Source organism: Cetorhinus maximus, chromosome 23, assembly GCF_964194155.1.
Source record: "Cetorhinus maximus chromosome 23, sCetMax3.hap1.1, whole genome shotgun sequence".
Lineage (NCBI taxonomy): Eukaryota > Metazoa > Chordata > Chondrichthyes > Lamniformes > Cetorhinidae > Cetorhinus > Cetorhinus maximus.
In genome coordinates, this window is record NC_135901.1 from 56105493 (window position 1) to 56118321 (window position 12829).

Genomic DNA, 12829 nt, shown 5'->3' on the forward strand with positions numbered 1-12829 from the left:
GCTGCTTTGTCCCGGATGGTGTCAAGCTTCTTGAGTGTTGTGGGAGCTGCACTCATCCGGGCAAGTGATGATTATTCCATCACACTCCTGGCTTGTTCCTTGAAGATGGGGGACAGGCTTTGGGGAGTGAGGAGATACGTTTCTCGTCGCACAATTCCTAGCCCCTGACCTGCTCTTGTAGCCACAGTATTTTTATGGCTAGTCCAGTTCAGTTTCTGGTGAAAGGTAATCCCCAGGATGTTGCTAATGGAGATCAGTGATGGCAATGCCATTGAACATCAAGGGCCGTTGGATGGATTCTCTCTTGTTGCAATTGGCCATTGCCTGACACTTGTGTAGCGTGAGTGTTACTTGCCACTTGTTAGCCCAAGCCAGGATATTGTCCAAGTCTTGCTGCATTTGGCCATGGACTGCTGCAGTGTCTGAGGAGTCGTGAATGGTGCTGAACATCGTGCATCATCAGTTAACATCCCCACTTCTGACCTTATGCTGGAAGGAAGGTCATTGATGAAGCAATTGAGGACACTATCCCGAGGAACTCCCTTGGTGATGTCCTGCAACTGAGATGATTGACCTCCAACAACCACAACCACCTTCCTTCGTTTCTAGTTATGACTCTAACCAGCAGAGTGTTTTCCCCTGATTCCCACTGACTCCAGTTTTGCTAGGGCTCCTTGATGCCAGACTCTCAAATGCGGCCTTGATGTCAAGGACAGTCACTCTCACCTCATCTCGGGGATGCAGCTCTTTTGTCCATGTTTGATCCAAGGCTGTAATGAAGTCAAGAGCTGAGTGGCCCTGTCGGAATCCAAACTGGGCGTCAGTGAGCAGGGTATTGCTAAGCAAGTGCCGCTTGATCGAGCTGCTGATGACCCCTTCCATTACTTTACTGATGATGAAGAGTAGACAGATGGGGCAGTAATTATCCAGGTTGGATTTGTCCTGCTTTTTGTGTACAGGACATACCTGGGAAATTTTCCACATAGCCGGGTAGATGCCAGTGTTGTAGCTGTACTGAAACAACTTGGCTAGGGGTGCGGCAATTTCTGGAGCACAAGTCTTCAGTACTATTGCAGGAATATTGTCAGGCCCCATAGCCTTTGCAGTATCCATCGCCTTCAGCCATTTCTTGCTATCACGTGGAGTGAATCAAATTGGATGAAGACTGGCATCTGTGATGCTGGGGACCTCCGGAGGAGGCCGAGATAGATCATCCACTCAGCACTTCTGGCTGAAGATTGTAGCAGATCCTTCAGCCTTATCTTTTGCACTGATGTGCTGGGCTCCTCCATCATTGAGGATGGGGATATTTGTGGATCCTCCTCCTCCAGTGAGTTGTTTAATTGTCCAGCACAATTTACGACTGGATTTGGCAGGACTGCAGAGCTTAGATCTGATCCGTTGGTTGTGGGATTGCTTTGCTGTTTATCACCTGCTACTTATGCTGTTTGGAGCACAAGTAATCCTGTGTTATAGCTTCACCAGGTTGACACCTCATTTTTAGGTGTGCCTGGTTCTGCTCCTGGCATCTCCTCCGGCACTTTTTATTGAACCAGGGTTGGTCTCCTGGCTTGATGGTAATGGCCGAGTGGGGGATATGCTGGACCATGAGGTTACAGATTGTGTTCGAGTACAATTCTGCTGCTGCTGATGGCCCACAGCGCCTTATGGAGGTCCAGCCTTGATTTGCTACATCTGTTCGAAATCTATCCCATTAAGTACAGTGGTAGTGCCACACAACACGATGGAGGGTATCTTCAATGTGAGGGTGGGACATCATCTCCAGAATGACTGTGCGGTGGCCACTCCTACCGATACTGACGTGGACAGATGCATCTGTGGCCGGCAGGTTTGTGAGGATGAGGTCAAGTATGTTTTTCTCTCTTGTTAACAGGTGGGAAAACTAAATAAACCTCTTTGCTCACGTTCAGTATCTGAATGGGCTTGCACAGGTAAGACTGTGTTGCTGTGTCTGTAAATGGGATGATAGAGTGAATCCCTTTCCATTTCCAGCTCGTGAATGATCTGTTTACAGTGTGAGTTTACCTGTACAGTTTCAGCTCAGGCATGGATCTCAACGCCTTCTGGTAATGGGTTCCACATTCGTAGCACTAAACAGTTAAAGAAAAGCAAAATGCTGCAGATGCTGGATATCTGAAAGAAAAACTGAAAATGCTGGAATTCTCAGCAGATCTGGTAGCTTCTGTGGAGAGAGGAAGTTTTCATTTCAGGTCTGTAACCTTTCATGAGAACTGCACTGCATCTGAACTGTTAATTATGCCTCTCAATCCAAAGATGCTGCCAGATGTGGTCAGGGAACTCAAGATGAAAAAGAAAATCCCTTCGAGGAATGGAATCCAGTGCGAATGAAGGGTGAACTGTCCGACTGACCAGAGACAGTCAAGGTACCTTTCCCTTCTTTAAGACGCTGGAACATTGACTCTGATGTTCTCAGTGAAATTAACTGATCTGAGGTTTTGAAAGGACTCTTGTTACTGCACATCAGGAATTCAAACCTAATATCGGCTTCGGGACAATCAGAATACTTGGTAACAGACAAAACACCGAAAGGCTCGAAGGGAGATGGTCTAACAGAACTATTGACATTTGGGTAGTGTCAGTTTGAAGACTTGACTTACTCACACCCTGGTTGGGATACCTTACAGTTGGAACTTGTCTCACTTTATGTGGAACAATTGGTCAGCACATTTGCCTGTTGACTAAAAGGTTGATGGTTCGAAACCATGTAGGGATGCACTTTTCACTGTCCCCCCACCCCCCCCCCCCCCCTCCCCAATCAGCTTTCAATGTCACACAGTTCTGCTGTCAATGGTTATTTGAGATGCAAGAAAATATCGCCAAAATGTTGTCCGCTCTGCAGTTATCCAATGAGTTCCCACTTGAACACTTTTTAAAAATTAACTTTTCTGTCAAATATAATGTGAATAGATTTGGAACTACTATGCCCCTTCATCTAACCCATTAGAAATCCATGAAATTATTAGATTTAAACAAGCCCATCAATTATTCTCTCTTCCTCAGCTCCACAGTGAGTGAAACAGGGAAAAGCAGAAAAGCAGCAATATTCCGGCCCCGCACTCTCCAATCACCCGCTGCCAGCAGAAAGCGGCGACTGCAGCTTCAATCAGCGGGTTACTGCCCATCCCTGGGACACAAGACCTCCCACCCGGGCCAAACCTCCCAATACACTGAGCACAAGCTCAGGAAAACACAGGTAGATTATATCCCGGTCACTAAACCTCCGAGCAGCATTTACAGAATACCCAAGTGAGAGAGTCACAAATGAAGAAACACCAACTTTCTAAATCCTTTCACTGTAAAATTCTCCCATTTTATTGAAAATCTGACTGTTATGAATCTGAAAATGAGCACCATGGGGTTTGTGTTACCGAGTGACTTGTTTTCCATTGTTTCTCCGTCAGGTTTGCAATTCAAATTGTGTTGAATATTGAAGCGTATCTGTTATCAAAATGAGCTCACAAAGCAGGTAAATATTAAATCCAGGAACAAATCCTGAGGAAAATGGATCAAAATGCTTGGAAGGAGCTGCAGCTAAGTCACAGAAGCTGTGAATGATGTTACTGACGATTGGGTGGAAAGCACTGGGTCCTTGGTCTTCTGGTGGTCAATTCCTTTCCCTCCCAATGCAATCAGAGAGTTATCTCACTGTAGTAAGAGATATGGGTATTGCATTTCTAAATTCTAAATACCTGACCTGCTTAGTTGGTAGAACATGTGTCCCTTAATCTTTTTGAGCCCCATGTTGGGCGCTGTTGTTTTTAAACTTTGTTGCTTTCTTGGTCATCCCCAGCTCTCCATTCCCCAGCAGTGTACTGCTCAAACTGAGTCTTTCTCCAGCCCACTTTGTCAATCTCACAGAGATTCAGACAATGCGGGGAGGCCACTCCCTGACCACCCGCCACAGGGTCAGCAACTGGGCGAGTGGCTTCCGGGCCTGAATAAGATCCAACAGGGAGTCCCCTCCTGTGTGCCACTGGACAGCAGCTGGGGTCAGTCTGAGGACCTGAATAAGAGTCACAGGAGCTGGAGGACTGAACCCAGCCAGAGCAGAGGGAGGGAGAAAACTGGGAGTGGAGGAAAAAAATGGTGGAGGTCGTGCGATGGGTTTGGATTTCAGCAGAGTGAAGATGGAGAGTGTGTCGGGTGGAGATTCGCAGCTTTGGGGGAAAAATAGAGGAAAAAAATATTCCACAGCAACGAGAATTCTTTGTTCCGAATTTCTATCCTGTACTGACAGTGCATAATTCTGTAAACTCCATTTGCAGGATATTGAAGGGAGAGGATTTGAGGAGAGGAGACCAAAGGGAGTGGGAGAGAACCACAAAAACATAAAGACAGGTTGTGAAATTGAGCTGAATGAATCTGGGAATTTGTGGGGCCGGCACTAGGAAAAAGTGACATGAAAACTGCCAGATTGTTATAAAAACCCAAATGGTTCACTAATGTCCTTCAGGGAAGGGAACCTGCCACCCGATCTGGGCCTACACTAGATTCTGGTCTATGTGGGAGGAGGGAAAGATGGGGCATGGGAAATGGACGATGTAAATCTGCAACACAACCAGAATGTTGACAGAATCAACCCAACTCACAGCCCACAGCACCCAGAATACAAGGGCAGCTGGTGCATGGGAAAACCATCATCTCCAGGACACACACCAGCAAGTTCACACTGGGGAGAGGCCATTCACCTGCTCCGTGTGTGAAAAGGGATTTAACTGATCAAACAACTGCTGAGAAACCAGTGAGTTCAGTCTGTGAGCTTGACCCTGAGCTTCCGGTCACTTGTCATTTTAATTCTCCGCCCCACTCACACTCTGAACTCTCTGTCCTTGGCCTCTTGCACTGTTCCAATGAAGCTCAATGGGAGGTCGAGGGACAGCAGCTCATTTTCAGTTCGGCACTTTACAACCTTCTGGACTCAACATCGAGTTCAGCAGTTTCTGCACCAACAGAGAGATGTTAGGATCTGGAACACCCTACCTGGAAAGGTGCTGGAACCTGATTCTATCAGGAATTTTTACACAGCTAGTCGTAATAACCCAGAACTCAATGCCAAGGAGGCAAATGGAAGCAGACATGAGTGGTGATTTAAAATAGAACTTGGATGAGGAGGGAAATAAACTTGCAGGGCCTTGGGGATACAGGCGGGGAATGGGCCAGGCTGGATTGCTCTAGAGAGCTTGCTGGACTCAATGAGCTGAATGGCTTCTTTCTGTACTCTAATTACTCGGACTTATTTGTTTACTGTCTCCTCATAATTTAAATTTTGAAGTGCAGGTATCATTCAGGTAAATCTGCACTATCCACTAAATCCAATAGAGTCTATACTTCCTAAGGTGTACTGCCCAGAACTGAACACAGTATTCCTGTTCTGATCAAAGGTCATGTTGAACAGAAATGCTAACTCTGTTTCTCTCCACAGATACTGCCTGACCTGCTGAGTATTATCAGCAGTTTTTATTTTTATTACAGTGGTTCAGGTGCGGTCTAACCTGGATTTTGAATATCTCGGTGCTTTTCCAGTCACATCGATACCTGAAACCGTTTCTGACAAACAGAACAGACAAACCTTTTTCCTTCCACGGTCAAGTTCTGATGAATCCAGTGACTCTGTCAGATGTTAAAGTGACGTTTGGTTTGAATTTTCCGTCTGCAAATCCTTCCCATTGAAAATCCTGTAAAAAGATTATTTAAAAATCCATCTCTGTCAATTATGGATAGAAATTGAAGTGAGACAAACATTTCTCTGGGTTGGAGTTTGCTGTGTGTAAATCCTCCCCTTCTAACCCCCTGTAAAAGGAGTTTCCAAACACTCGGTGTAAACTGGGCTCCGGGAGTTTGTAATCCGGGTTTGGAGTCCTACACCGGGTGTTTGTGAATCCTCCCAGTCCACCCTCCGGCTCCATTCCTCTCCTGCACTCGGCTCTTTCTCACCCGCTGGACTTTCAACCCGACCGCCTTCAGACCGGTTCCCCCCCCGGGCACCACGCATGCTCCACTCCCAGCCGGCTCCGCCCCCTCATTCATTCCGATTGGTTGGAGGACCAGCGGCACCCGCTTGGCACTCCAGGCCCGCCCTCCTCTTCCTATTGGTCCGGAGCTGCCGTCAGTCATTCCGAGATGGAGCATGCGCAGTCCGTTGGAACAGACGGTAAGTGAGGTCGAGCGAGCGGAGTTAAAATGCGAGTTTTAGAAAGACCGAGTGCAAATTCAGAGCCGAAAGTAAAACTGTGAACATGGAGAGGGCCAACGGGTGGGTTGGGAGGCTTCATAAACTCATGGTGTCGGACCCAAACCCTCAATAAGGAGCCATCGTTTCCGCGTTTAGATGGACGAAGGCTGAGGCCTATTTTCCGGAAATAGACCCTAGCTAACGGCCGCCATCTTTCTAGGGGGCAATAAGTATCTGTGAGCATGTGCGGCCGCCATCATTGTGAAGGGCAATGTCCAACAGAGCGCATGCATAGCCGCCATCTTCAAAGAGGCTGCTAACCCGGATGAATGACCTGCAGGAAGGACAATAAATCAGAGATAGAGTTTGGTGTGAAATCAATGGGTTGTTGTAAAACAGGAGATAAGGGTAACAGTCAGAAACAACAACAACTTCTATTAACATCATACATCATCCCAGTGAGCTTCACAGGGAAATTATCAAACAAAGTGTGACACCCAGACATATAAGGAGATATTAGGGCAGGTGACCAGAAGCTTGGGCAAAGAGTTTGAAGCAGTGTTAAATGGTCGCTTGTTTCAACAGAATTTGATTATTACTGAAAAAAGAGACAAGCTGTAGAAGCTTTTCGACTTGCGCTCATCAGGACAGATGCAAGAATATCAAATTTCAAAGGGAACAACAATTTATAATGTATGAGAAAAGGGATTGGTTGGCCGATCAGCTCTGATTGGTCATTGCCATAGAGAATGCACCTTGGAGTTATTGTCCCCCATGATTTTGTTTAATTCAACACAAGGTGCGATGTCTTTTTCTTGTTCATGGGATGTGCCCATCCCAAATTACCCTTGTTCAGAGGGCATTTAAGAGCCAACCACATTGCTGTGAGTCTGGAGTCACATGTAGACCAGACACATAATGTCGGCAGATTTCTTTCCTGAATGGACATTAGTGAACCAGATGGGTTTTGACAACAATTGGCAATGGTTTCATGGTCATCACCACCATCTGCCATGGTGCGATTCGAACCTGGGTTTCCAGAGCATTACCCTGGGTCTCTGGAATACTCGTCTAGTGAAAATACCACTATGCCTCCCCCTCCCCTTAAAGTATCCTCAAGACAGGTAGTAGTCAAGTCTACAATCTTCGGATCCATAGGCAGACGCATTATCCACTGGCCCTGGTCATGTTCCTTCTGGCTGGAGGGGACAGTTCACTCTGTGTGAGTATATATAGCTTCTAGCAAGTATAAATGAGTCACATTATGAGCCTGACTGATAATCTTTGAAATTTGATGTTCTTGCGTCTGTCCTGATGAGTACAAGATAAAAAGCTGTGACAGAATGTCTCTTTTTTAGCAATATTCAAGTGTCTTAAAGGAGGAAGGTGTAGCAGACAGAGGGAGAGATTTTGAGAGTTTGGGGATGAGGGTACTGAAGGCATGGTCACTAATGGTGGAGTGATTAAAATAGAAAATTCGAGCAGTGCAGACATCCTAGAGGGTTGTGGGGCTGGAGGATATTGCAGAGATAGGGAGAGATGTAGACCATGTAGACTACATCAACTGCACTACCCTCATTTGGGATTTGAAAACAAGGATGAGAATTTTAAAAACAAGTTGTTTATTGACCGGGAGCCAAGGCAGGTCAGGAAGCAGAGGGGAGTTAGGGGAATGGGACTCACTGCGAGTGAAAACACAGACAGCAAACGTATGGATGGCTTCAGGTTTACAGAGGGAAGAATGTGGGAGATCCGCGCAATGCAGCTCCCACATTCTCCCCTCCGTAAACCTGAAGCCATCCAAACACCACATGGACTGCAGCAGTTCAAACAGGCAGCTCACCACCACCTTGTCAAGGGCAACACAGGATGGGCAATAAATGCTGGCCCAGCCAGCGAACCCCACATCCCCGGAATGAATGAAAAAAAGTGTGTTGGAATAGCCGTTTGAGTCTGGTGGTAGCAACAGCAGGGATGAGGGTTTCAGCAGCAGATGCTCTCAGACAGGGTAAGGTCGGGTGATGTTACAGAGGTTGGAACAGGTGATCTTAGTGGTGGCACAGATTTGAGGTCAGAAGCTTACCTTGAGATGAAATGTAACACCGAAGTTGTGAAGAGACTGGCTTAATCCAAGACTGTTCCCAGGGAGAGGGATGGAGTTGGTATGTAGGAAAATGGAGATTGGAGCAGGGACCGGAAAAGTCATAGATGGTCATAGAGTTATACAGCACAGAAACTAGCCCTTTGGCCCATCATGTCCATGCCTGCCACCAAGCACCTATCTATTCTAATCCCATTTTCCAGCACTTGGCCTGTAACCCTGTAAGCTGTGACGTTTCAAGTGCTCATCTAAATACTTCTTAAATGTTGTGAGGCTTCCTGCCTCTATCACCCCCTCAGGCAGTGAGTTCCAGATTCCAGCCACCCTCTGGGTGAAATAATCCCTCCTCAAATCTCTTCTAAACCTCCTGCCCCTTACCTTAAATCTATGCCCCCGGTTATTGACACCTCCGCTAAGGGGAAAACTTTCTTCCTATCTATGCCCCCCTCATAACTTTGTTTACCTCAATCAGGTCCCCTCTCAGCCTTCTCTGCTCTAAGGAAAACAACCCTAGCCTATCCAGTCTCTCTTCGTAGCTGAAACACTCCAGCCCAGGCAACATCCTGGTGAATCTGCTCTGCACCCTCTCCAGTGCAATCACATCCTTCCTATAGTGTGGCAACCAGAACTGCACACACTACTCCAGCTGTGGTCTAACTAGCGTTTTATACAGCTCCAACATAGCCTCCCTGCTCTTATATTCTAAGCCTTGGCTAATAAAGGCAAGTATCCCATCTGCCTTCTTAACCACCTTATCTACCTGTGCTGCTAATTAGGGATCGATGGGCATGTACACCAAGGTCCCTCTGATTCTCCGTACTTCCTAGGGTCCTACCATTCATTGTGTATTCCCTTGCTGTTCCAAAATGCATCACCTCACACTTCTCAGGATTAAATTCCATTTGCCACCTCTCTGGCCATCTTATCAGCCCATCTATATCATCCTGTAATCTAAGGCTTTCCTCTTCACTATTGACGACACAACCAATTTGCGTGTCATTTGCGAACTCCTATGTTCATGTCTAAATCATTAATGTGCACTACAAACAGCAAGGGTCCCAGCACCGATCCCTGCAGCATACCACAAATCACGGGCTTCAAATCGCAAAAGCCATCTTCGACCATCACCCTCTGCCTCCTGACACTGAGCCAATTTTGGATCCAATTTGCCAAATTGCCCTAGATCCCATGGGTTCTTACCTTCTTGACCATTTTCCCATGTGGGACCTTGTCAAAAACCTAACTGAAGTCCATATAGACTACATCAACTACACTATCCTCATCGACACAACTAGACACCCTCGAAAAATTCAATCATATTTATTGGACATGATCTCCCCCTGACAAAGTCATGCTGACTATCCCTGAATAATCGCTGCCTCTCCAAGTGGAGATTAATCCTGTCCCTCAGAATTTTTTCCAATTAAAAGTGTTGTCAGTCTTCTCAGTGTTTAATTGGAGTTAATTAGTCATCAGGAAGAGAAGCAGGAACCGGAATGGGCCATGAGACTGATCCCAGGTTTAACTCAGTTAGCGAGGGAGAGAAGGAAGGAAGGAAATCCTGGGAGGTTTGGAGAAACTACCTTCACAATCACTCATTAAATCTCCACACAGTAAGTTTTGGACACAAGGTTAACATCTGCTATTCTGTATGGTCGGTCAGGGAGTTTCAGATTAATGTTTTGTCACGAGTAATGACTGAAGTGAATGATCAGACATATTGTTATCACCAGTTGCAGGAATTTGTTAAAAAGATACAGAAAGAATTGTCCAAATCTCTGTTTGGATTTCAGCTCAGGGAGCAGGGAGAGTGTGTGGGACGGGGATTTGTAGTTTTGGGGAAACAAGAAAGGAAGAAATGTTCCATGGAAACTAGAATTGTCTGTTCTGAATTTCTATCCTGCACTGACAGTGATGACTTTTGTAAACTCCTTTTACAGAGAATTAGAAGGGGAGAATTTGCAGACGGGAAACTCAAACCAAACATCACATCAAGATCTGATAAAGTCACTCGATTCAGGACCTGAAAATCATCGTCTTTGACTGTGGAAGGAGAAATATTTGTCTATTCTGTCTGTGGGAAAAGATTTCAAACATCAGTGTGACTGGAAAAGCACTGAGACACACACACCCAAGTGAGAATGTTCCAGTGAACTGACTGTGGAAGAGCTTTAAACAGTTACACAGCCTGAAAAAAAATCACACCATTCACAGCGGGGAGAAACTGTACCCGTGTTCTCTGTGTGTGGACGAGTCTTCAATTGATCGCCCAACTTGGAGAGACACAGAGACACTGACACCATGGAGAAACCGTGGAAATGTGGGGACTGTGGGAAGGGATTCAATTGTCCTTCCCATCTGGAAACCCACCGACGCAGTCACACTGGGGAGAGGCCGTTCTCCTGCCCCGAGTGTGGGAAGGGATTCACTCAATCATCCCAACTTCTAACACACCAGCGGTTACACACTGGAGAGAGACCATTCACCTGTTCCGAGTGTGGGAAGCAATTCACACAGTTAACCAGCCTACTGAGACACCAGCCAGTTCACACAGGAAAGAGACCGTTCACCTGCCCTGTATGTGGGAAAGGATTCACTGGGTCCTCTGACCTGCTGAAGCACCAGCGAGTTCACACTGAGGAGAGGCCGTTCAGCTGTACTTCCTGTGGAAAGAGATTCAGGTCTTCATCCAACCTCAATGCACACCAGCGAATTCACACTGGGGAGAGGCCATTCAGTTGCCCTGAGTGTGGGAAGAAATTCACTCAGTCATCTGCACTGCGGACACACCAGCGGGTTCACTCTGGAGAGAGGCAGTTCACCTGCACGGTGTGTGGGAAGGGATTCACTGGGTCCTCTGACCTGCAGCAGCACCAGCAAACTCACACTGAGCAGAGGCCGTTCAGTTGTAACTTCTGTGGAAAGAGATTTGGGTATTTTTGCAACTTGTTGAGACACCAGCGACTTCACACGGGAGAGAAGCCGTTCACCTGCTCCAGGTGTGGGAAGGGATTCACTCAGTTTTCCAACCTGGTGACTCACCAGCGAGTTCACACAGGAGAGAGGCCATTCACCTGCTCCGAGTGTGGGAAGGGATTCACTCAGTCATCTCAGCTGCTGAAACACAAGCGAGTTCACAAGTGACTGCAGGGGTTGGATTCTGCTGTCGTTGCTGCTGTTAATCACATCCAGGATTGAACCATGTTCATTCTGACAGTTGGGGTTTGTTTCTGCTGATGTTACTAATCCCTGTTACTGGTCTGGAGTTTAATATTCTGGATCTATAGCTGATTGTGTTCTCGGAGCTGCAGTGTCCCTTTAAGAACCGCTGTCTCTGATCTTTCACCATAATTCAGGAATTCTCATCAGAAATTACTTTACAACAAGATTCTGAACTTTTACTTCAATCCTAAATTGATCCTTGGTACGAACTCTACAATTCGGTGTCTGAGAGGTTCCACTGATTAACATCTCCAATTAGAAAGTGCTGATTAATCCTTGCTGACAAATCTTACTGACTTGCACATTACTCACAGTGACACCTCCATTATCCACCAGAAAGAAGGGGAATGGGAATTGGTGGAGAATCGAGAGTTCCCAAATGTTACCCCTCCCGCTGGATACAGAAATCCCCTCGGCACAGGAATGGAGACAAGTTCAATCCAAGTAATGGACTGTAAGTAATCACTGTCTAATAACCTTATCAGATCTTCAGAAATTTATGGAATATTACAGAAATAGCTCACTCTCTCTCTTATGAAGAAAGCTTCCATAGCTTGCTAGCTGACAAACACAGGACAGGCCTGTTATCTCTGCCAAGGACATGTCTCTCACACAGACCCTGAAACAAGACATTTCTCTTGCAATGAAGGCTAACATACCCTTTGCCTTCCTAATTGCTTGCTGCCCTTGCCTATTTACTTTCATTGACTGGTGCACAAGGACACCCAGATCCCTTTGTACATCCACATTTCCTAATATATCACCATTTAAATAATACTCTGCCTTTCTGTTTATTCACACCGAAGCGTATAACTTCACCTTTATCCACGTTACACTGCATCTGCCATGTGTTTTCCCACACACACAACTTGTCTAAATCGCCCTGAAGCCTCCTTGCATCCTCTTCACAGCCCCGCCCAGTTTTGTGTCATCAGCAAACTTGGAAATATTGCATTTGGTTCCCTCATCTAAGTCATTTATATATATCGTGAATAGCTGGGTCCAAGCACTGATCCCTGCGGTACATCACTGCCTGCCACCTGGAAAAAGACCCATTTATTCCCACTCTCTGTTTCCGGTCTGTCAACCAATTCTCAATCCATGCCAGTATATTACCCTCAATCCCATGTACTTTAATTTTGCCCAACAGCCTCTTATGTGGGATCTCATCAAAAACCTTTTTGAAATCCAAATACACCACATCCACTGGGTTCTCCCTTATCTATTCTACTAGTTACATCCTCAAAAAACTCAAGTAGATTAGTTAAGCATGATTTCCCTTTCATAAACCC